The sequence below is a fragment of the Microplitis mediator genome, chromosome 10, assembly GCF_029852145.1.
Source record: "Microplitis mediator isolate UGA2020A chromosome 10, iyMicMedi2.1, whole genome shotgun sequence".
Lineage (NCBI taxonomy): Eukaryota > Metazoa > Arthropoda > Insecta > Hymenoptera > Braconidae > Microplitis > Microplitis mediator.
The window spans coordinates 7,668,708-7,690,918 of record NC_079978.1 but is presented as its reverse complement, the minus strand read 5'-3'; the positions used below and the strand labels follow the sequence as shown (position 1 = coordinate 7,690,918).

At 35.6% G+C, this 22,211-nt stretch overlaps 1 protein-coding gene across 14 annotated transcripts in view; it reads right to left on the bottom strand.

Moving 5' to 3' along the window:
* Nucleotides 1-22,211, bottom strand: part of LOC130676524 (uncharacterized) — a 262,954-nt gene that overhangs the window by 102,988 nt on the left and 137,755 nt on the right. The window contains exon 2 of one of the 14 annotated variants that reach the window (XM_057482818.1): nt 21,741-21,850. The exons of the other annotated variants lie outside the window; for them this stretch is intronic. The gene's annotated coding sequence lies outside the window, so the exon portion shown is untranslated. The remainder of the gene's footprint in view (nt 1-21,740; nt 21,851-22,211) is intronic. 14 annotated transcript variants of the gene reach the window in all.

Sequence of the window (22,211 nt, the reverse complement as noted above, 5' to 3'; positions counted from 1 at the left end):
GAGACGAAGAAGCGCGACACGAGACGTCCTACTGACCCGTTGGATCGACGCCGCCACCGACGCCTAAGTGACCAGCCTTTTCCGGTTTTTTTTAATAGCTAGGTGGAGCCACTGCTTGCTCGAATAACGCCGCGAAATTACTCGGAAATGTAGTGCTTACCGTTCGTCAGGGTCTATTACTTCTATTAGTTACTTTAATCTCTCACAAATAACCTGAAATCCATTGAAATAATAATAATAATAATTCATAAAACGAACTAAAAGGATAAAGATTAAACATTGATCTTTACTTTATACCGAGGAGTTTACACAAAAAATTATATTAAAGAATTTAAATCTGTATAAATCTGTTCTTTTGATGCAGACAGATAAAAGCATTCAGACAGAATAAAGAAAAAAATAATCATTTGAGACTGCAAAAAGTAAGCTCTGCAATTAGATATAACCCATACAGAACATGTATTTTAATAGAAAACATTGGAAATTAGTGAGGCAAAAAGAGACAAAGAAGTTGAGGGCTGCGTGAGTAAAACAAAATACCAACAGTGATACACTAATACAATTAACGAGGCTAAGCTATATTATACTGTTATATAACTGTATATGGGAAGAAGAGTTTGGTTTTACGGGATACAAATTTAAAATTCTACCTGACTGGAGACAGTCGTTGGGTTTTCCCTGGAGCTACAACACGGCAGGCACATCAGCTACTACTCAGAATATAATATACAAGAGAGCTTATAGGGAAAAAAAATATGACGGGGAATGGGAGCGAGAGAGCGAGAAAAATAAAAAAAAATGTGTCTGTTCATTGGCAAAAGAAGAACAGGCAGGAGAAAAGAGAGAGGGGGAGTGCCGTGAGAGAAGCTTAAAAAGTAATTACCGCTGAAGAGCGCCTGCTGGTTAAAAATTGGCGTACATAAAAAGTTTTCTAATTTCAGAAGCCAAGGGGACGAGTGAGTGAGAAAACACAAGTCTCTATGTCTATCTCTCTCAATCATCTCTCGTACTCGGTTCTCTTCTTGTATTAGAGCTAGTTGGGCGTAGACTTACACGCCAGTACATTGTACTATCAAGTTGTCGAGAGGTTTGAGCGATCCTCGTGATCCTCATCTCCATTCTATACTCTGAATACTGTTACTTTTCCTCTCCATGTTTGGAAACGAGAAAATAAAAAAGAAGAAAAAAAAAAAAAACGTGGCTTCGAGGTCTGTTTTATGGATTTTTATGATGATCGAGAATAAAACGTGCGGCTACAGATTTCAATAGAAGCAGAGAGAGAGAGAGAGAGAGAGAGGAGAGAAGGGAAAAGTAGAGATAAACATATATCTACAACGTACATGTATTAATTTTCATAGGTATATAATATAAAATATGTTGCTAAGTGAACAAAGAGAAAACTTGTAGCAGAAACTAAACGTACAGAGTGTACGTACTGCCTTTTGTCAGTAATTAAACATTAAAATTTAATGAGATATTACTCGTTATGAATATCATAATGCTTTTTACTCAAGACAAAAGATGTAAATGCACTACAAACTAGGCATTTAATACCTGAATAGACGCTAGAATTTGAGAACCACATTAATAGACATGAAATATACACAGTAATAGTGAGAGAGCGCAACTGAGGAGAAGATTTTGTAGAGGGTTTAAAATTTAGTTCGCTCATTTCTTCTCTTGAGTCGCCGTTAAATTCACAGCAGGCTGAATCCGGCGCGTCATTAAGCACGTTGTTTCATAATTCAAGCGACACACCAAGTAACATACACTAGTATGCTCTCTCGACTCTAACTTTTCCCCTTTTTTCCTTTCTCTTTAATTTTTTTATTTTTTTTTCTTCATCTCTATTATCTCGTTTCTTTCTCGTTCACTCTCTACTCTAATAATCCGAGCCGTCATCCACTAATTCTGTATTCTTTCTCCTTCATCCTTATCCTCCTCATCATTCTCTTTTTATTTCTTTCAACCGGCTCTTCATTTGGTGGTTCCTGAAGCTTGAACACTGTAACGCTGAGTTACCAACGGCGGCTAAACGTTGTCAGTATATATATATGTATTTCCGACTTCTTGTGCTCATCTACTGGCACAACTAAATCGGATTATGCTACGGATTTTGCTATCATCGTCACAGTAGTAGTCGTCGTTGCTGTCGTGCGATTTTACGACAATTCCAAAGAGAATAACAAGCCGTTTAAGACGTGCGACGATTAATGCAAAAGACGCGGAAGCTCTACGGAAATAATTTTAGCAACATTATTCCCATTTGCTGGTCCATGAAGTTACAACCCAGGAGTCAAAAGATGATGCAGTAAAGTTCATTAAGAATAAGTTGGGACGCCTCATTAGAATGTCGTTAGTCTATCCTACTGATACTGTTTCATATTTTACTAATTCTACTCATATATAAATATAAATATATAGATTATATTGCACTCTAAAGCATGGGATCATGGTACAAAAATATATACAATATTGAATATACCTCAAGAGGGATTGATTCCGCTAGTTAAGTTTTCCATAACCATTACTTTTTCTACTTGCATTTTTCCGGTTGTACACTCGTTATAAATAACGAACTACGTCATTGTCATACTAGTCATATCATACGAAACGAGACTGTCAATACAAAAAGTATCAGCGATTTGTTATAACGCATAATACATCAAATGCATGCCAGGAAGTTGTAATCTTTCAACAGAGTGAAAAGAAAGAAAAATATAAAAGTAAAAAAAAGAAGAGAAAAATAAAAAATTTAAAATTCACACATTTATCTTTCCCAGCGACTCAAATGTACCTTTAATTTGCGTATATATTCTAATGCCTTTCAGCTACCAAATGTAAACTTTCTAACGTCACACAAGAGGTCTAACAAGTCGTGAACAATGAATTGAGAATTGAAATGGTTAAAGTGGATTTAAGAGCTCAAAGAAGAAAATGAATAGGGGAATCGAAGTGAGAGAAGAGTTAAAGATTATGATAGCTAAATCCGGAGATGATGGAGAAATAAAGGTGAAGAGATTGCTTAAAGGCATCATGATCACACTAATACATACTACCATACATATACATATACATATACATATACATCCATATATAGAAGTGAAACAAGTTAAACGTAAATTTCAGCAGATTCAACCCCTAATTAACCGCCTATCAGAGCCACTCACGGTTGACGGGTTCGTGAAGCAGGGTTAGCGGTAACCGTTCCTTGCGATCGTTTGATGTTCGCGAAAGAGCAAAGTCTCCAGCTATAACAGCACGAACAGCAGATAAGGAACGATGATGCAGGAGCAATATAAGGGAAAATACACTAGAGTGCAAAAGAGATGGATGAATTACGCTGAGAGAACTTTGCTGACGTATAATAGTATAGTATACATATATAAATATATATATATGTATGTGTATACAAAGTAACTAATGTATCCATTGGCAACGAACGGAGTATTTACTTTTCCGTCATAATCGTGAATGTAAGTATGAGCTTATGGATCTACACTATATGCTTTGCTGGGCTGTACCACGTTAAAGTATTGTGAGTAGCGGCAAGTTGCTGGCTACACTATTCGTTGGTTCATTCGCAAGCATAATCCTTGCGGAAGTTAGGGTATCACGTACTGTATACTGTATGGTGGAACGTTAAACAGAATATCACACGATTGACGTGAAAGCGATGTTGTACAAGAGAATATAAGAGAACTAAGATTATATGACTATCATACAACGTTTTCTATGGACAGAGCATATCATAAAGATCTCAGATTACCAATTTTTTATAAACAACTTTGTGGGTAACAAATAACTATGCATGTATTATGAATGATGATTGTTGTTATTATTACTATTATTTTTTTTTAAAGTTGTATATTGTATAGAATTTGAAGGAGGATAAACAAAGCTGTAAAGTTGAGCAACTGACGACGACTCAGTGGTGCTCGTCGCATGTTTCCTGCAGTAATGCAAGTGTTTTCATTTTATATCTTCTCTTTCCACAGTTATGGATACAATGTAGTACACAGTTTGCTAAAAGTTTTGGTGATAGGTGCTAAAGTACAACTTGAAAAGTTACACTTGACAAAGTTATTGCTATTATGTTTTCCAATACTAAATGTTCATTTTTAAAACTCATACTTAAAATGTTACGATGGATATTTTTTACGGTACTTTTTTATGTTACATTTAAAAAAAAGTATCGTGATAACAGTATTCAATAATGTTTAAAACTCGATATAAGTTATCTTTACACATCAGTAACTTTAATCGAATCATTTTTTTTGAAAAAATTCATTTTAAATATTGACTATATTATTTTCAATTGAAAATAAAGTGAATAATCGGACAATATGTTATCAATATTTAATGAAAAATTATTTTCAGTCAATATATATCATCTACGCGTTATAACAAATTGAATAACAAAATTCCCGTATAATAAATTCCAGTACTTGAGTCAATGTCGGTTTATATTGAATAAATAAACGATCATCATTTGTTCTATAGACCGACATTAATAAAGATATAAAATTTCAAAAAAACATAAATGATTTCATAAATTCAAATTTAAATTAATAAAAAACTATAAATACTTGCAGGTATGTTTGAAAAAAAAAATTGCCATGAATGATTTAGTTACACAATAAATTTTACACGCATAGCAATGGTTGTAAATTAAATTTTCACACAAGTATGAGCTGAATGTGATGCTGCTACAAGTCTGGCTGTATTGAAACTGAAATTCCAGGGGTTTATAATCACCCGAGCCTCTATACAAGGTCCTTCTGTAATTGGGCAGTAGATATTTTTACTTAATTTCATTCTATTCAATTCTAACTCTATGAGAGAAAGCTGGGGCATGAAATTATAGTTTTAAAACAGCAGCTTAGTGGCATCATCTGGCATTATTCTGTTATCCGAAAATTTAATTCGTAATTACCAGTAAGCCAATAAATTTTAAGTGTCAAATGTGTAATTAATATTGACAAATATCATACCTAAACTTGTATTCATTTATGATAATATATTAAAAACTTTAATTAAAACTATTTTTAAATTTTTTCAAGAAAAATAAACAGGTGAATTTTTTTTCTAAGACGGTTTTACGTATTCATTATAAAATGTAGTTTACAAAAATTTAAGTTTAGTTCTAAAAAAAAAAAAAAAAAAAAAAAAAATATGGTGGAGCTGGAGAAACGCAAAGTAGAGATTACGATGTTAGAGGTGGTTGATTTTAATTTCACGGGGCGCGAGTCTTTGGTTACGCTTCGTACACAATCTACCTAAGCATTGTGGCTGCATGTACATGCACTTATACTTATACATGTATATACACTATGTACAAATATATATAGATACATAGGATACCAAAAGAGAACGACAAAGTTAGAAAGAGAGATGAGAGGGAACTGTGCGTCAGTTAAAATTCTACAGACTGTAGTGTCGCGCAATAAACTCAAGTGATAAATGACACGGCTCTTGCTGCATAATTCATGCTAACTAAAACAATTTAGGTAGATTAATTTGAAAGCCACTTAAAGACGAACGTGCAGCGAGGTGATAGTCGATCAGGTTGATTGGTGCTAGTGAATCGATTGCCGAGATCGGTAGATCGATAGGCATGTGTGTGTGTACGGTACATATGTGTATGGATCAGTTGAGTGTGAGAAAGCACGAGAAGATCCTGGTACAGTAGTGATCAATGGTGTGTCGTCCAACCGTGTCTAAATAATTAGCTGTCCCTGTCGCGAAGCCGTACCGTTTATAGACAGAGTTACCCTGGTATAGATAACAACAGAAACAGAGAACAGAGGAGAGACAAAATTAAGCTCATGTTATGTTAAATTATTTAGTCTACTCATCATTCAATCTTTTCATTTAAATTTATAAAATTCGCTTATTCAAACACTCCTGACATTTATACAGACTGTTAATTAACGTAATGATGGCTTGTCAACGAGTTCAGTGTAGACTTAAGTTATTATTATAAAGAGAATAAAAAATAAAATAAATTAATTAAGTGAATCAGCATAGAGCAAATGTGTGGTGTAATTCCATTTGTATGTGCTTGGCTGGTTAGTCGGTTTAGTTTGGTTGGGTTAATAAATAAAATAACTTGATAGCCAATTTCGTACGAGCTAAGTGTCGTTGTCGACGAATAAAAGTATAATAAATGTATATACAGCTATGAATAGACAAGAAGTTGAGCAAGAGGAGCAAGGAGAGCTCAAGAGGGTCTAGTGAAATATATTTCGTTGGCTCTTCCAAGAAGCATTTCGTTTGTGCAGAAAGAATAAAAAAAATGAAAAAAGGACTAACGAGTTGCCCAGGCTGAAAGAAAAAGAGAGTAAGGGCGAGATGGAGATAAAGAAAAAGGAATAGAGAGAAAAGGATATTCATCGCGCGAAACGTTCTCTTGTCGGGGACTATAGGGGACGTTTATGTGAGCCTGTTCACCAGCCATTTGCTTTAACGGCCGTACCCGAATATTTTCGATGGGGTTCCTTCTTCATGTTTTGGCCTCTCTTGCTCTTTCGCATTCCTCTCTCGTATTGTTTAAGTACGAGAGAAAGAAAATAACCATGATGATGAGGACGACGACAACAGCCAAATAGAACGCCGGACGTCGTTGTTCTGTTCTTCAAGAGCATGTGGTGTAGAGAAATATATAATAATGGATAAGCGTAAAAGAGAAATATGAGGGAAAAAATAAATAAATAAAATAAAATAAAAAGTAGAGGTTAGGGTGTAAGAGAATTTAAGTGTTTATGAGAAAAGAAGGCGTCACACACGTCCACAATATTCAAGGTAATATTCTCCTTCGCCACGGAGGTTCGCCTGATAGAAACCGTTTCACCGCGATTGCCTACGGCGATTACCTCTTTCGATTTTTCTTCAGCCACACGTTTACTTTTTTTTTATTCCACTCTCTCACGTCTCTAGCAGAAGCGTATCAGTCTTGTGTAACACCCCCACACACACACACGTACTCTCCTGAACGAAAACTTGGTGACAGTATCGACGAAGCATTTATGAAAAGCTCAAGTGAAAAACTCTTGGAAAACTTGTCCCAGACTTTTTTACACTCAATACATATTTTACTCTTATTTCGTTGCATTATTTTATCTAAATTTTTTTTTTTTTATGAAAATGCAACGATTAAACGTGTGATCATTGCACTTTTTATCTCTTTCACCTCTTGAATTTATTCACAGATTAGCCATCATGGTAATTTCGATGCTAAATAAATCGTTGTACCGTAAAAACATCGTTCGTAAATCCATGGGAGTTTTTTTATCTTCGTTTCACAGTTTAAAAAAAAAATAATACTAATAAAAAAAAAACAGCAAAGACGGTAAAAGAGAGAAAGAGAAAGGAAATTGAAGCTGAGTGTGAGATACGCTTAAACTCAACTTGTTTCTTTTCCACCCACTCATTCCTTTCATCCGCGGACCGCTACTCCCGAATCTTCTTATCCGTCTCATTTTATTGTAGGGGCTTATAAAAAGTGCATTGGTCAGAGGCGGGCTAAAAAACTATCCTACGTTGGAGAGCAGAATGAGAGTGAAAAAGAAACCAAGAAAATGAGTAAGAAAGACAGTATATATTAGATATATATGCTGTATAAAAGAGCAAAAGAATAAAACGCGAGGAAGAAAAAAGGTGAGCGGGAAGGGGATCGACCGACTGAGAGGAGTCTGTGAGAACTGAAACCAGTCTCGCAGAGTGGATCCTTACTCCGATGTTCCTTCGGGTCTTCCAAAGTTCTGAGCTCGACAGTTTTCTTTGTGCTGCTGTTAGCTCCAAGATTCGCGATATAACGGGTGACCAAAGAACGTTTACTCGATTTAAGACATTCAATTAAATACATAATGTCACGCAGATTTTTTTTAAAAAAGCCCAATCATTATTTTATCTTGACAAATTTTCACAATTTATTGTTATATTTAACCTTTTCACCAGGATAAAAAACTTCATCTCATATAATCACAATTCTTTATTGTCACCAAAGGCTTTGATGTTTTTTTTAGTTTTTATTTATTTATTTATTTTTTTATTTTTTTTTTTATCGATACTGACTATGCCCGAGGAAAAGCCAAAAGCCCGACTCACAAACGCGAGGGTAGGAACACACAATATTGCGGATCAATAAACCTCAATAAAGTCAATTTCTGTCGCGAAGCATCTGAATACGGAAATTTTGTATTCTGTCGGCTAGGCAAGCCGGCTGGGCAGGGATCGTGCTCCGAATACAGATTAAGTATATTTTATACTCTGTATATCTCTCGCCTACTCGCATTCAGTACTCGCATGCGCCTTTGTGCGTATATGTATCGTGTCTACATGTATACATGTATCTTATAAATGTGCATATGCGTGTGTATGTGATGCAAATATGTAGGTGTCAGCTAACTGACTAGTATACGCAACGCCAGAAAAGTTACACGTCAGTCTTCCGACTATTTTTCAACTAGTTTATTTCATCTTCTTTCTTTCCCAGCACATTACATACATACATAAGTATATATATATTTCAAAGCACAAAAAGCGACTCTGGAGCTTAAGAAGAGAAGGAAAAGTGTTGAAAAATAAAACCAAGCGGAACTCAAAGTTTCCAGTTTCTTTTACGATAAAGAACGTGTGTGTATGCTCGTTTAAAATTTTTCACTCGTTACTCTATTCAACATCGAAAAATATTTACATCATTTACACATTTATTGTGTAAATATTTTTAAACTGAAAATATAATATATTTTTAATAAATGTACCCAGAAAAAAAGGATTTCTTGGGATAAAATACATTTTTACTTACCGTAAGAAAATTTTTATTTGACCCAAGAAATTTTTTGCATTATGAATTGAAATAAAAAATTTTCTTAGGGTGAGAAAAAAATTTTTCTGCCCTCCGGCCGGAAAGTGGCAACTTTCGGGCCGCTGCCCCAAACGAAGTTGCGACTTTCCGGCTTCGTCGAGCAGAAAAATAGTATACGCACCTTGGCCAGTAAAAAAGAAAGCCTCAGACCACATGTTTGTCAGCCTCGGCTTCGCCTCGGCCAACAATTACATGTGCTCTGAGACTTTTCTTATTTTACTGGCCTAGGTATGTAATATACTATTTTCTAGTCCTAGATTAATTTCTGTTTTCAATTCTTAATGCAAAATATTTCTTGCGCCAAGAAATCTTTTTTTTCTGTGTACATAAATATAATTTTTCAATCTTGTTGAAAACAATTTTTGATAAAAATCTGGAAAATACGGTTAAGCGATTTGATCGTCGAATATTCTTTGTCGGTAAATGTAGAGCTTTTCATCGTATTTGATATCGAATATCCGAAAAAAAGAAAGTCATTCCTTGTTTTGAACAAAATCGAGTCCGCGTGAGTGAGCGTGCAGCTTTATAGATATCCATCGACGGTCCCTTTTGTACAGAGACTTCGATATTACTCAATGGAAATGCTTCTATCGACGAGAAATCACAGAGTATATATACCTATATATTTTATACACATATATATTAAGTGAATGCACATACGGTCCACATATATATCCATTTATAAATAGATAGATAGAATGTATGAACCCTTTCTGGAAGCAAAGAGATCAAGAGCTATTGAGCACTGTAGTATAGATAGCAAAAGAAAGATGAAGATAAAGAGAGATGTGGACAAACCGATAAAACGACTTATACTATCAATATACAAAAATTCAATTCTATTAGAATATATTCAACTCTCAGCTGACTTGAGCAAGTCTACAAGGATATAACATTACTTTTACCACTAGTGCAGTGATATAGTGTGCGGTAGCCCTCAAGCTTTCTCAAAATAGCAACGAGGGGTAAAAATATCTCAATGGATAATATATACATCAGCATGTGATGGAAAAAAGCGGAAGCTTTTATGAAATTTCTATATTAAATCGTAAATCTACGGCATACTGCAAGGGAACAAAGCTAATATTATTACACTATCTTAAACTTTTTTTCTTATTTTGGAGATTATGTTAAGCAAAAAATACAAAACAACAAAAAAAGGCAGTAAAGCAATTAGTGTATGTGTATGTATAATTAATTATTGTGTGGTATGTAAATAAAATAAATAAATTATTCGCACGGTGAATTTAAGGGAAACAAAATAAAAATTAAACAAAGTGGGGGATCTTTGGATAAAAAGATGAATCATCGACGTACGAAAACGGAAGTCGTGCACGAATAACACGAGGGAACACGCCCGAAGCTTTACGATTGGCTGGACAAACGCCGAAACGCCCGGGCCCTTCGATGGTCTCAAGGGCGAGGTTCCTTCTAGAAAAAAAAGGGCGGCATAGTGAACTAGGCAACTGACTGTAAGAAAGGGGTTGCTCTAGAGGGCAAGTAAAATTATAATAATAATAATAATAATAATAATAATAATAATAATAATAATAATGATAATAATGATAATAATAATAATAATAATAATAATAATAATAATAATAATAATAATAATAATAATAATAATAATAATAATAATAATGATAATAATAATAGTAATAAGAAAAAAACATAACCGACAAGAAATGGAGTAGGGCGACGATGAAAGAAGAGAATGCAAAGGGACGGCACGGGAGTTACGGAAGGCGGAGAGAAAGAATAAGAAGGCAACTGGAAACATGACGACTGAGAGGAATGGAAATAATAGCAGCTAATGTGCCCTCGTTCTTTGCAATTTCGATGGCATCGTGCACAGCAAATCGTTTATTTGCTCTTTCTCTTTTCAATTTCTTTATCATTACTTTTATTTTTTTTTCCTTCACCCTCTCTTTCTTTTAATACTCAATGAAATTTAAACGTAATGGTTTCATCGTGACGAGATTACGGAGGTTATTAAATTTCTTTAAAATCTCCTTTAGAGATAAACCTTGCGTGATGGTATGACGAACAAAGAATTTAAAAGAAAAATACGCAGAGAAAATAAAATAAAAAATCGGTGGTGAAAATTGACGTTCTACTTTGCATTTTCTATAAAATACTCAGTGCCTTTACTTAGTTCAGCGCTTGATGGTTCTCTTTTACAAATATAAATGTATGTAGATGTATATAAATGAGTGTATATAATACATGTAATGTATCCACTCACTAACGTAACCACCACGATCCTCAGGACTAACTCTACCCCCACTATCTGAGCTCACGTCCGCTCTCTATCAATTTATTTTTCTCTTCGAAGCGGTGGACCGCGTAACAAGCAACGTAAATCAATCGAGACCCTGGCATTGCGGCTCTTCTACCACCGTAAACTCTCTTCAGTGTAGCTCCTTCTCGCTTCACTTTACTCATTCTTTATTTCTTTCACTCACTCACTCATACACTCACTCTAATACACACGAGGAACCTCTTTACCTCTTTTTCTATTTCTCTCGTACCTCTTTACTCCATGTCTCTCAGCACAACACAACACAAAACTCCTTTACTTGCAAACCGACAAGTATTTGCTGTAGTAAACGTATATAGAGTAGTAAAAGTAGTTGTGTATAGAATTAAATCAGTATCAGAGATGGATATTCGTGTTGGTGCGACCCCGGGAAGCCTCTCACGTAAAGACGAGGCTGTGATGTCGTTCCGAGGTTATAAAAACCAAAGGAGAGATCCTTTTAAGACCGAAAATCGCCATTACGACTTCTGTATGTACGTACATCATGTTTTATTTTCGACACAAAATGTTTTACGTACACACGAAACCTTGCTCAATTTTAAAATATAACTTTCAATGACTTGTGTGTTCATGAATGAAAATTTAAAAAAACTCCTGTTTCAGGCATGAGTGTTTTTTCATTCTTTTTTTTTAAAAGAATAAATTAAATGTATCAGAACATCAAATAATGTTGCATATTAAATTTATGTATTTATATGCAAGATAAAAAAGTAAATTACACAAGTGTCATTTAAAGTTTATTTCACATGATATGTACGTCATGTAATGTAATTACGGTTAAAAAAAAAAAAAAAAGATTTAGAAGAAATATAGGACGAAAAAGAAAAATGAAAAGTTTGTTAAACATCTCTGCGCTCAATTCTCTCGCATTTATCTTTCTCTCTCTCGCATTGCAATCTCTGCAACGTCAACGACAATTTTTACTTTTTTCCACTCAACTTTTACTTCCAGTTCTTCATCCGAGAAATTTGAATAGGACAGAGTAATTTTCTACAATTCGTTAAAGTAGAATTATGAAAATAATTTTAAAAAAAGACAACGATATTCGCCATAGACACTGGAGTCGGATCAATGGAAGGAATTAGACTTAGAAATCAATAGATGACAATAAAAATAATAATAAAAGTCGTATATAATAGTGGAAAAAAATCTTAAGGTCTTAGGATTTTGGTATTCTCAGTTCGTAGCAACGTCAGCTCAGTCTAGAATGAAAAGAGGAAGGAGAGCTGTCGGCTGATGGTGAAGAATACACCAAGTGAAAGACATCTGTGCAGAGGGATTCTGGTAAGAGGGAGGTGATGGTAAAAGTAAAACGCTACTAACGCACGGACGAATTCATGGAATCACGATTTAATCGTATAGCTTCCGGTACACCACCCACGAATCGAATCAATCGGTTCTTTGAAGGTGTAAGTACACCATGCTATGGGATACCGACATTGAAGAGATGAGAAAGGAAACCAAGAAATACAATTATGTGATTGTCGAGAAAATAAATCATCCTACACAAGCGGATACATCAATTTTAAACGTCGAGGGTTTTTTTTACTCACTATTACTCTAGAAAATAATGCTAATGAAAACTCTTTCGTCAAGTAGACTGCCTTTGCCGTCAGTATATTTATTATATGTGCAGACTTGAGGTAGCGCAAGTTAGATACATACATAATAATGAACCTTATTCACTTTAATCGTAGACTTTAATCCCCACAATAAAATGCCTTGAGAGGTTCAATTAATTTCATTAAAATTGGTGAACCACGTACATAGTGTGGCAAAACGTATAACTGCAAAAGCTACGTGACTCGATACTCTTATCATAGATCTACCGCACACACAATTCTCTTTACCTTCTTCTCCGTCCTCATCTTATTTTCCTTATAAAGTGCTCCTTTCAAGTCTATGTACAAGAGAACATTAGCTTTGGTATTTCACAAAGGCTCTAAGACGTATATGAATTAATGATAAAGAACCGTGAAAATATTAACCATTTCGTTGACGACGTCGTGAGTACTTCTAAGAACCTGGTTATCGTCGGGTAGAGATCCTTGTTACCCACGCACATGCACATACATATAGACCCCCATTCATCTATCCATACATATATACGTAGACTAAAGAGGAAGTTGATTTATTATCGACGCGTCGAAGTAAACAAGGTTAGTAACGAGGCGCGTTAATCCGTTGCCTCGTTAAAAGCCCGTCTCGCCGATTAATCGATTCGCCCTGGAAACCTCTTCAAGTACACTCCACCATGTACATCTACCATCTACCAATACCATCACTAGTACCAGTACCAACACCACCATCACTTTTCTCCTCATCTACTACAGCCACCACTGAACCGATTTTTTTTTCTTCACTTCACAATCACCGAGGTTCGTTCAATTTATTATATTATAGATCCTCTTTGCGGAAATAATGATCTGATTGCCTTTCTATTTTACCCTTTATTTATATATTATATATATATAAAGCATAATGTGTTAGTTAGTTGGTTGGTATATAATTGGTATAATTAATTTATTGGATGATTAATCGATTGATAAATATTGTTGTGTTTAAAAGATTTAGTGATAAAAATAAATGAACATAAAAACAAGTGTTTGGATTTGATAAAGGCCTTCTGTTATTGTCAGTATGATGGTTATGTATAAAATGTTTTTGTATATTGTAAGAGAAGAATAAGAAGGGGAGATGGTTTTGTGTCGTCGACAAAGTGTAAGGGTGAACAACGACTAGTAAGAAAGGAGAACTGAAGGGAAATGAGATAAAGCCAGGGCAATGTTAATGTTTAAGGGTTCGCAGTAATAGTAGTAGTTGTGTTGGCGATGGTTGTATAGCTGTGTGGTGGTTGTGGTGGCGGTGATGTTGATGGTGATGGTGTAGGTGGACTGACTTATACCCTTGAGGACCGTGAATAATGCAGGCGATTACCGGCCCTCGAAAACGAGTGCGATAGCAGCAAAAACGAGCACACATATATTTATACACAACGGCAAAAGAAACAGTGAATGGTATGCAGATTTTAGAATCTAGTCATCGTTTAAGCGTCAACTAAAACCGGATGGGCTTAACTTTGTGCTGAAGAAGCGTGAGATTTGCGTGTGGCTTCCGCTGTGTTTCGAGATAGGCTTAAATGTGTGTTGTGGAAAAAAATAAAATAAATAAAGGACATTACCGAAAAAAAATGTTAAATAAAAAGTCAAAGTAGAGGCTGGTAGAAGTGAGAGTGGAAATATAAAAGCGATATCAATGTTGTGTTGTGTTATCACACAAGGCAAACTCAAGACTTTTTTTTTTTCTTATAAAATTCAACAGAAGAATTATTACGGCAAAAAATATCACCGTTTAAATTAGTTCTTTTTCTCTATACAACTTTATTTCATCTTTCACGATGCCATTTTCTCTACTACTATATAAGAGCGCTACAGAGTCTGTAATCTTGAGTGAAGATGCCGCGGCTTTGGATTTAAAAGTGAATATAACCACCGCTGCCATTGAGAAAAAGAGTGAGACACAGCTGTTTCTTTCTGTGTGTGCACTTGGTAAGATTAAAACTGGGCAATGTGATGAGTCTGTGAAAAATAAATTAGCTTCTTGGCTTTATATTATTCTTGTTCGCAAACTCAATGCTGCAAGTCAACTCAAATTAGTGCAGTATAAAAAAAACAATAATGATAATAATAATTGTATTTATATTTGCGAATAACTGCATTGAAAATTTTTATACTGATTAAGAAAATATAAAAAATGCTTATTGTAAAGAAGCTAAAAATCCGAAATTCAATTAGAGTTTGAATACGTCTTGAAAAAAAAAAAAATAATATTAGTAAAAAAAACCTGGCAATTTCATGTAACGCAATAAAAATCTTAAAGTTTAAAAGTGGCTTCGTTGAATTCTATAAATTCTACGGGATAAAGTTATTGAAAAAAACGAAATATAAATGTAAAAATGGCAAGTTTCTCTGTGATAACAGAGTAAAAATCGACACGGTTGAGATTGGCCAAGAGGTAAAAAAGAAATCCAGTTCAAAATTGCCCTCCATTCAATGTCAACACAACAAACATCAACAACAGTAACGACAAAAAAAATGGACACCATTCAACGGAGCGACTGTAAATCCATATAAACATTGCTTTCATTTTTTTTTTCTATTCTGATCAGATTTTCCGATAAGCTACAGAATAACGTAGAATAGCTTTTCGCTAAAACGGTTATTTTCGCGCGAAACACGTGACTCTGTATTTTTCAGTGGTCGGGGAGTTCCCAAAGAAACCAGAAGCAACTTGAAAAAATGAGGGTGGAAGAAGAAAGAAAGAAAAATTTCTCTCGATCGAGACATCATTTTCTATCTCGGGGAAGTGAAATTGGGTAGTGCTAGAAATCCCCTAGTGTGTGTTCGAAAGGGCTGGGTTACACTCAACGCAGCTGCTGAGAACGCGAAGAAGAATGAAAAAAGATACATATAGGTAAGCTATATCGAGTACAATGGTATTGAAAAAGCCAAAACATTGGTGTATCAGGTTATTTTTGTATTACAGACGGGAATCGTCGAATCGCTCAAGTGAAAATACTTTTCAAGTGAAATGATATCTGTGTGTGGTAGAGGTGGATCTCCGTAGTCGTTGTCGTAATCGTCTGTGTATACCTGCTGCGTCTGATGTCCTTTTTATTTTTTTATTTTGCTTTTGCTTTATTTTACCCCCGAGACATTTTACGACGAGATTGAAGGAAATGGCACTTGTACTCCCAGACGAATACAACATTATCTTGGTAAACGAAGAGAAAGAGAAAGTAGATAGGAGTAAAATAAAATTATAAAAAAAAATGTAATAATAATAATAAATATAGATGCTAAATGCGAACAGAGTTTAAGTGGAAATGCGTCAGATGCTGGGAGCTAGCAAGCAAGTGAGTGGCGAGCCAACACAACAAACCCGACAATCTGACAGTACTTATTTCGCTTGACACGAGAAGATAAGGTCGGTGGTGGCTGGTGTAGATAGCAGTGGGTTATACGCAGATAAATATCACTTGCTGCTCTCATAACGACGGTGCTAGAGGTGGTTGTAGTTGTTGTAAATGGGTACTCTTTGTCACTTTCACATACCTCACTGGTGTTTATTCACCACATGATTACGCTTTTCATATAGTTGTAAAGTTGTATAAATGACGACACACGCTAAAGGCAAAAGTAACCCCACAAACTGTGAAAATTATCCGCAATTAGACCGATGAAGCTTGCACTCTAGGGGACACGAGAGCAAATATCCTGCATATTTAACTCACTTTTCATCGTCACTCATTTTCATTTTACCTTCAAGATATTTTTTAACCACTTCTTTTACAGCTACTTTAGATCTCACATTATTTTCTTTCTTTGGATATTTATATTTTAATATTTATTCTTTACTAACAATTTTGTAATGATGAAGAAAATAACAAGGATATTAAACTGCAAAGTGAAGAAATAAAATTCGCTGATAATTATAATGGCAAGATGTTTACTTGGTTGTTTCTCTTTATGGTATACAAAAGTCTATGCAATTGTCAGGTACAACAACCCGTCACGAGCACACCCCGATCGAGAACCACTTTTAGACTTTAACAGCGAATAGCAAAGTGACTTGGAGAATATTCTCACCAAGAGAAAATAGAAATTGGCAACGGACGTCAAATACAGTGTAACGGTGGTGAAGATGATGGTGATGGTGGCAGTCATGGAAGTAGTAGTAGTAGCAATCGTAGTAGTAGTAGTATACCCAGTTGAGGATTTATCTCAAGAGGAACCTAGAGTACGACACGATGGGAGCTTATCCAAGCTTCGAGATGTTGAAGCTTGCAATAAACTCACGCTTGACTAATAGCTCGTAGTAATATTTGTCGTACAACCGGTACGAATATATATACATACATACATAGATATATATTTTGTACGGTCTAGTTATCACGTTTAAGAGTAATTGCAGAAGATAGTTCTCTCTTGGGTTGATTGTGATTAGCTCTCGGATCAACGCAAATAATATAAGGTATCTTAGCAAGAAAGTATCATTGATCAACATTTAAACTCAAAGTTAAGTAAAAGCATAAATGTATACTGTCACTTGGTTACAAATTCAACTTTGTGAAATTTCCATAACTATCTGTATCCTCAAGCTATTCAAGTTTATGGAATGCTGCGTAAGTATGAGAAGCAGTTAACCGTCTCTTTGTCTTGTTGATGCTGCATTATCTTTAGCCTTTGATACACTATATATATATATCTATGTAACAATAACAGCAGCAGCAGCAATAGTAGCAATAGAAGCGGTAACAGCAGTGGCGGTAGATCGTAAAGCATAAGTAGTGATGTCATTAGCTATTGTTCACCAAGATAATAAATGTAATTTAGACAAATAGACCAAATGATACGAGAACTAGTAGATATATATGTATATATACCTGGACAAGAAAACAAGAGAGATAATATGTTTGTGTGGTGTACACATACCGAGAGAAGAGAGGGAGTAGAGAGTTGTGAGAATACCTGCGGTGACATGTTCTCGTATATTCGCGAGGGTAAAACGTGCGAGGACGAGAGAGTAAACTCGTTGGTGGATGGGAAGCAGTTGGAGTAGTAGCGGCAGTAACAGCAGCAGGAAGGCGAACGACAGACATGTGTTGGTAATGCGTTGGTGGCGGTAATATTGCCGGGAGGCTTGGGTACAACACTGTAGGGCGGCCGGTGCGCTGGAACAATGCCTTATCGAGCAACATTGTCTACAGCAAGAGGAGGATGTGGATGGAAGCCACCGGCGAGGCCGTATACTGGTATACTCCTCTCTACTCTCAGCTCATGGACGATACTAGTGAGTGCCTGGGTAAATGTGCACACAACCCGTTGGGATCGCATAACCGGCGCTTGCCTGCCTGCCTGGTTGCCTGCCTGCCTAGACTGTGCATTGTCCTATCATCGAAAACTGAATATAGGCGATGGTATATAAGATCGACGGTGCGATCCACTGTGGTCTCCTGATCAAATTGGATCTACCGAGAGATAGATCGGAATATTGGGATAAACCACGACTATGAGAATGCCATGATACCTGCTGGACTGGCTCCCTTTTCGTCTCCGTCTCTCGTGTAATACTACTTCCAAACAATTACGTCTCATTCAGCTGTACTCCCTCACCCGGTTATTGTCGGAACAATTCGCCGACAACCGATGCTCTAGGCAAAACCAACTTTAGAAGGTTGTAGAACCAATGGCATAGTACAATTTGTTGGTATGCGACGCACGTCGCTTAGGAAACAGACAGTTTGTTTGCAAGCAATCTCCAACACTGCAAGTAACGACTCTGGTGGTAATATTGGTAGTAGTTGTATTAGTTGCCCAGTTTAATACGGAGAAGCCTCGAGGCCGTCAACTAGACCGACGAGCTTATGACAAGAGCTGATGGAGAAGGAGAATATCATATACTTCATTTTGGGAGAAAACCAATTCACTGAGCTATTCACCGCTTAATCCAATGTCTTTGGAATGATGGATAGATACAGGCCTGTCAATAATTCCGGGATGTTTGCGATAGACTTCCTAGTTGTTTTAATGGCCAATATTAAATCAAATTCAATTCACTGTGGACATTTATGGAGAAATTCTAAAAATAGTTACACAACGGATCTTCATTAATATTCAAAACTATAGTGAGAATCGGACATATATATAAATATATTTTTACTTCGCAGCGATAAATCGAAAAGTTTAATCTACTGGTGGATATTGAAGATAAAGCGATTGCTTGCGATATCTTGTCGTCTCGTATGAATGTACATTTGATACGACATGCACGATCGATCTTTTGTCCTATTTGATCAGTCCTCTTCTCGATTTACTTCTATACTATATACTTTCATAAGTCCGTAAACAATGTTTCAACAATAAAATATATTCAAAAAATAAATCAACACATTTCTGCATATGTGTATATATAAATAAAAATAAAGTAAATGTATATCTACATAAATATTTATAGTAATAATAAAGGAAATAAAGATAATACTCTTTGTACATATAACTGTACGAGTGCTACTACTGCTCCCTACACTAAATCTCTCGTCGGTCTATCCAGGGAGTTGAGAGCAGTTCCCTCTTACTCAAAGTGCTAATGAGTGTCACCTCGTAAGCCAATTAATACCCTAGTTCGTACACCTCACCCTGGTGAAACGACGAGATCGTACAAAGCGACAGACCCGAGAGGCTACATGACCGGAATACCCCCATGAATTGGTATGCCGACCACGCCTGACCACCACACACCAATTCACTGTCTCTCCTTCTCTTGTTCTCTCTGTCTGTGTATATATATTTTATATATCTATATTTATAGGTCTAACATCTACACTGGGAGTAGTATGAAGAAGAGCAGTAACAAAGTAAAAGTTATACTACTACGATGCCCAGCAGCAGAGGCAGTAACCCTGTACCAGTAATGCTACTATACGACTTAACTACTGGCTGGCAGTGCCAATGTCTTTCGTCGACGACAAGATTCCTAGCAGCCACTTTGTTGAGTTAACTTGAACCACCTTGCTATCGCTGCTGGTAACTGTGAAGGAGGGTGTTCTGTGGGTGTGAAGAAAGTAGTTCACAATCTTTCATACTCTGCCACATTTTGCGGCCGGAGCTCTTGGATACTTAGGAAGTTGAGTGTGCCTCAAGTACTCGCGAGGTGTTACTTCTTACTTAAAGGCACCGCCGACGACTTATGACGCGTACGTGACGGAATTGCTGAGAGTCGAGAAAACGCAGACAACGACGATGGTGAACTACTACAACTACTACTTCCAAAAACTCTTGACTTTATTTTCTCTTTTGTCTTGTCTCCTTTCTTGCTTTCATTTTTTTTTTACTTTTTTAGTTTAACCATTATTTTTTTCTTTTTAATACTTTTGGGTCTTTTCTGTTTCCTTTTACCTTCTTAAAACTCTAGAGACTCGGTTGCGACAATAAACCACGACACCGGATTCTCGGGGAAATTGAAGTTTCGGGCGACAAATTGTCCGGGTCTACTTGCGACCAAGAAACTTCCTAATCGCGAATAAGTACTATATCAGTATGAATGAGAGAAGTGAGAAGCAATGGGATTTATGAAGGCTTTGTTGCTGCGGAAATTACTATAAATTTTTTATTGTACATCTTAGTGTGTATTGTTGTTACTGTATTATTATTAATATAAGTTACCTTTGCGAAACAGTTCTTTATTGTGAATTTAAATTTATATTCAAACGCTAATTGACCACAACAAAGGTTAACGAGATATTATACTTTATATTGTCTATAGAGCACAGAGGAGAGTACGATTCAATCTTATTGTTTTCTAGTAAGTGTAAAGGCAATTTTAACGATGTACTTGAAAAGACGTGATTACTTGTTTCATTCAGCGATTATTTCCTTCAGGCAAGATGATGCTCTCTTGATATCTTTCAACCGAAGCGGAAGTAATGTAAATAGAAAAAGCATTCGATTGCTGTTACTGTTATCTTCAGAAAATGAAACCCTTCAGTAAGGGTATATAGCAAAAAGAAAAGAAAGAAATTTATAAAAAATAATGATAAAACTCTTTCAAAATATAGCACTACAATTTGAACATCAAAAGACGGTAATATATATAGCATACAATACTGGGTAAAATAACTTAATATATATACATATTGACGAGACTTAAATAGATGGGGAGAATTTAGCAAGTGGTAAGACAAACGGAATGATAATTCTCATCATCTCTCCTAGTCATTCTCTTTATACATGTATATGTATATGTATATATCAGTAGTATAACCACGTAGTCACCGTTTGTCGATGCTACCGCAATAATTCCTTATTGCTTTTCCAACCTGACCCTAACTCAACTGGAGACGTTCTTCAATGTCTCTATCTCTATACTCATGAACTACTATCAACTCAATACCATTTCTTACTCTCTCATTTACTCCTGCTATCTGGTAAAGAGATACTCCTCCTCAACGCTGAGGCAACTCACGTTCGCGTGTTATTCTACCCCCCAATCAGAAAGACGTCTTCTAGACCCTACGATCATCAAACTTTCACCCCTTCGTCTGGTTGCAAAGGGTTGCTGGAATCGTTAAATCTGGCGCAAATCGAAGAATCGACAAACATCTATCGCTTTTTTTTTTTTTTTTTTATTTTCATTTCTTTAGTACTTGGTCTTTATAGAGCACCTTACTCAACTCACTTACTCACTTACTCAAACTAAAACTCACTAGGTATTTTTCTAACACAACTAAGAAACTTAATCCATCCCAAGAGAATGTTTTCTTTCCCCTAGACTTCATACACCTCAGCGTTAGCTCTCGAGAGACATAAAATGTGAAACTCAATTGGTCAGTATACGCGAGAGGCACTCGAATGAGCTGCTAATAATCGAGGGACCAGCTGTAACCCGACAATCGGTCTTGATTCATTTTATTTTTATTTCCTATTTCTATATATATAATAATAATAATAATACTGAGTTTGAAAATACTCATACAGACTGTCACAAACCTACCTTGACATTTTTTTATATATATTTTTGAAGGGGATAAAATCACTTTTGCTTCAACTACTTCGTGCCAATAACCACACCATCAGTAAATTGATTTCAAACTTATAACTCACCTGCAACAATAAAAATAAATCCAAACATTAGTATATAAATCTACGCTTCATATATTTTTGTTGTTATCAAAAAAAAAAAATTATATTAAATTTTATAAATTGGAACAGATAACATAAAATATTGTGAGAGATATTGTTAATAAATTTGGTTTGACTGAAGGAAACTAGTATAAATAAAACGGTGAGCGCGTAAGCTACAAATGTAAACGTTAATTAAACAGTAATAGAAAAAAAAAATCAAACACAAATACTTAATGCTAAGTATACTTGAACGTCAAAGGACATTATACATAATATTGGTTTTGAATGCCAAGTGTAATGAGCCTTTGATCCATAATCCTCAGAGAGTAATACATGGACA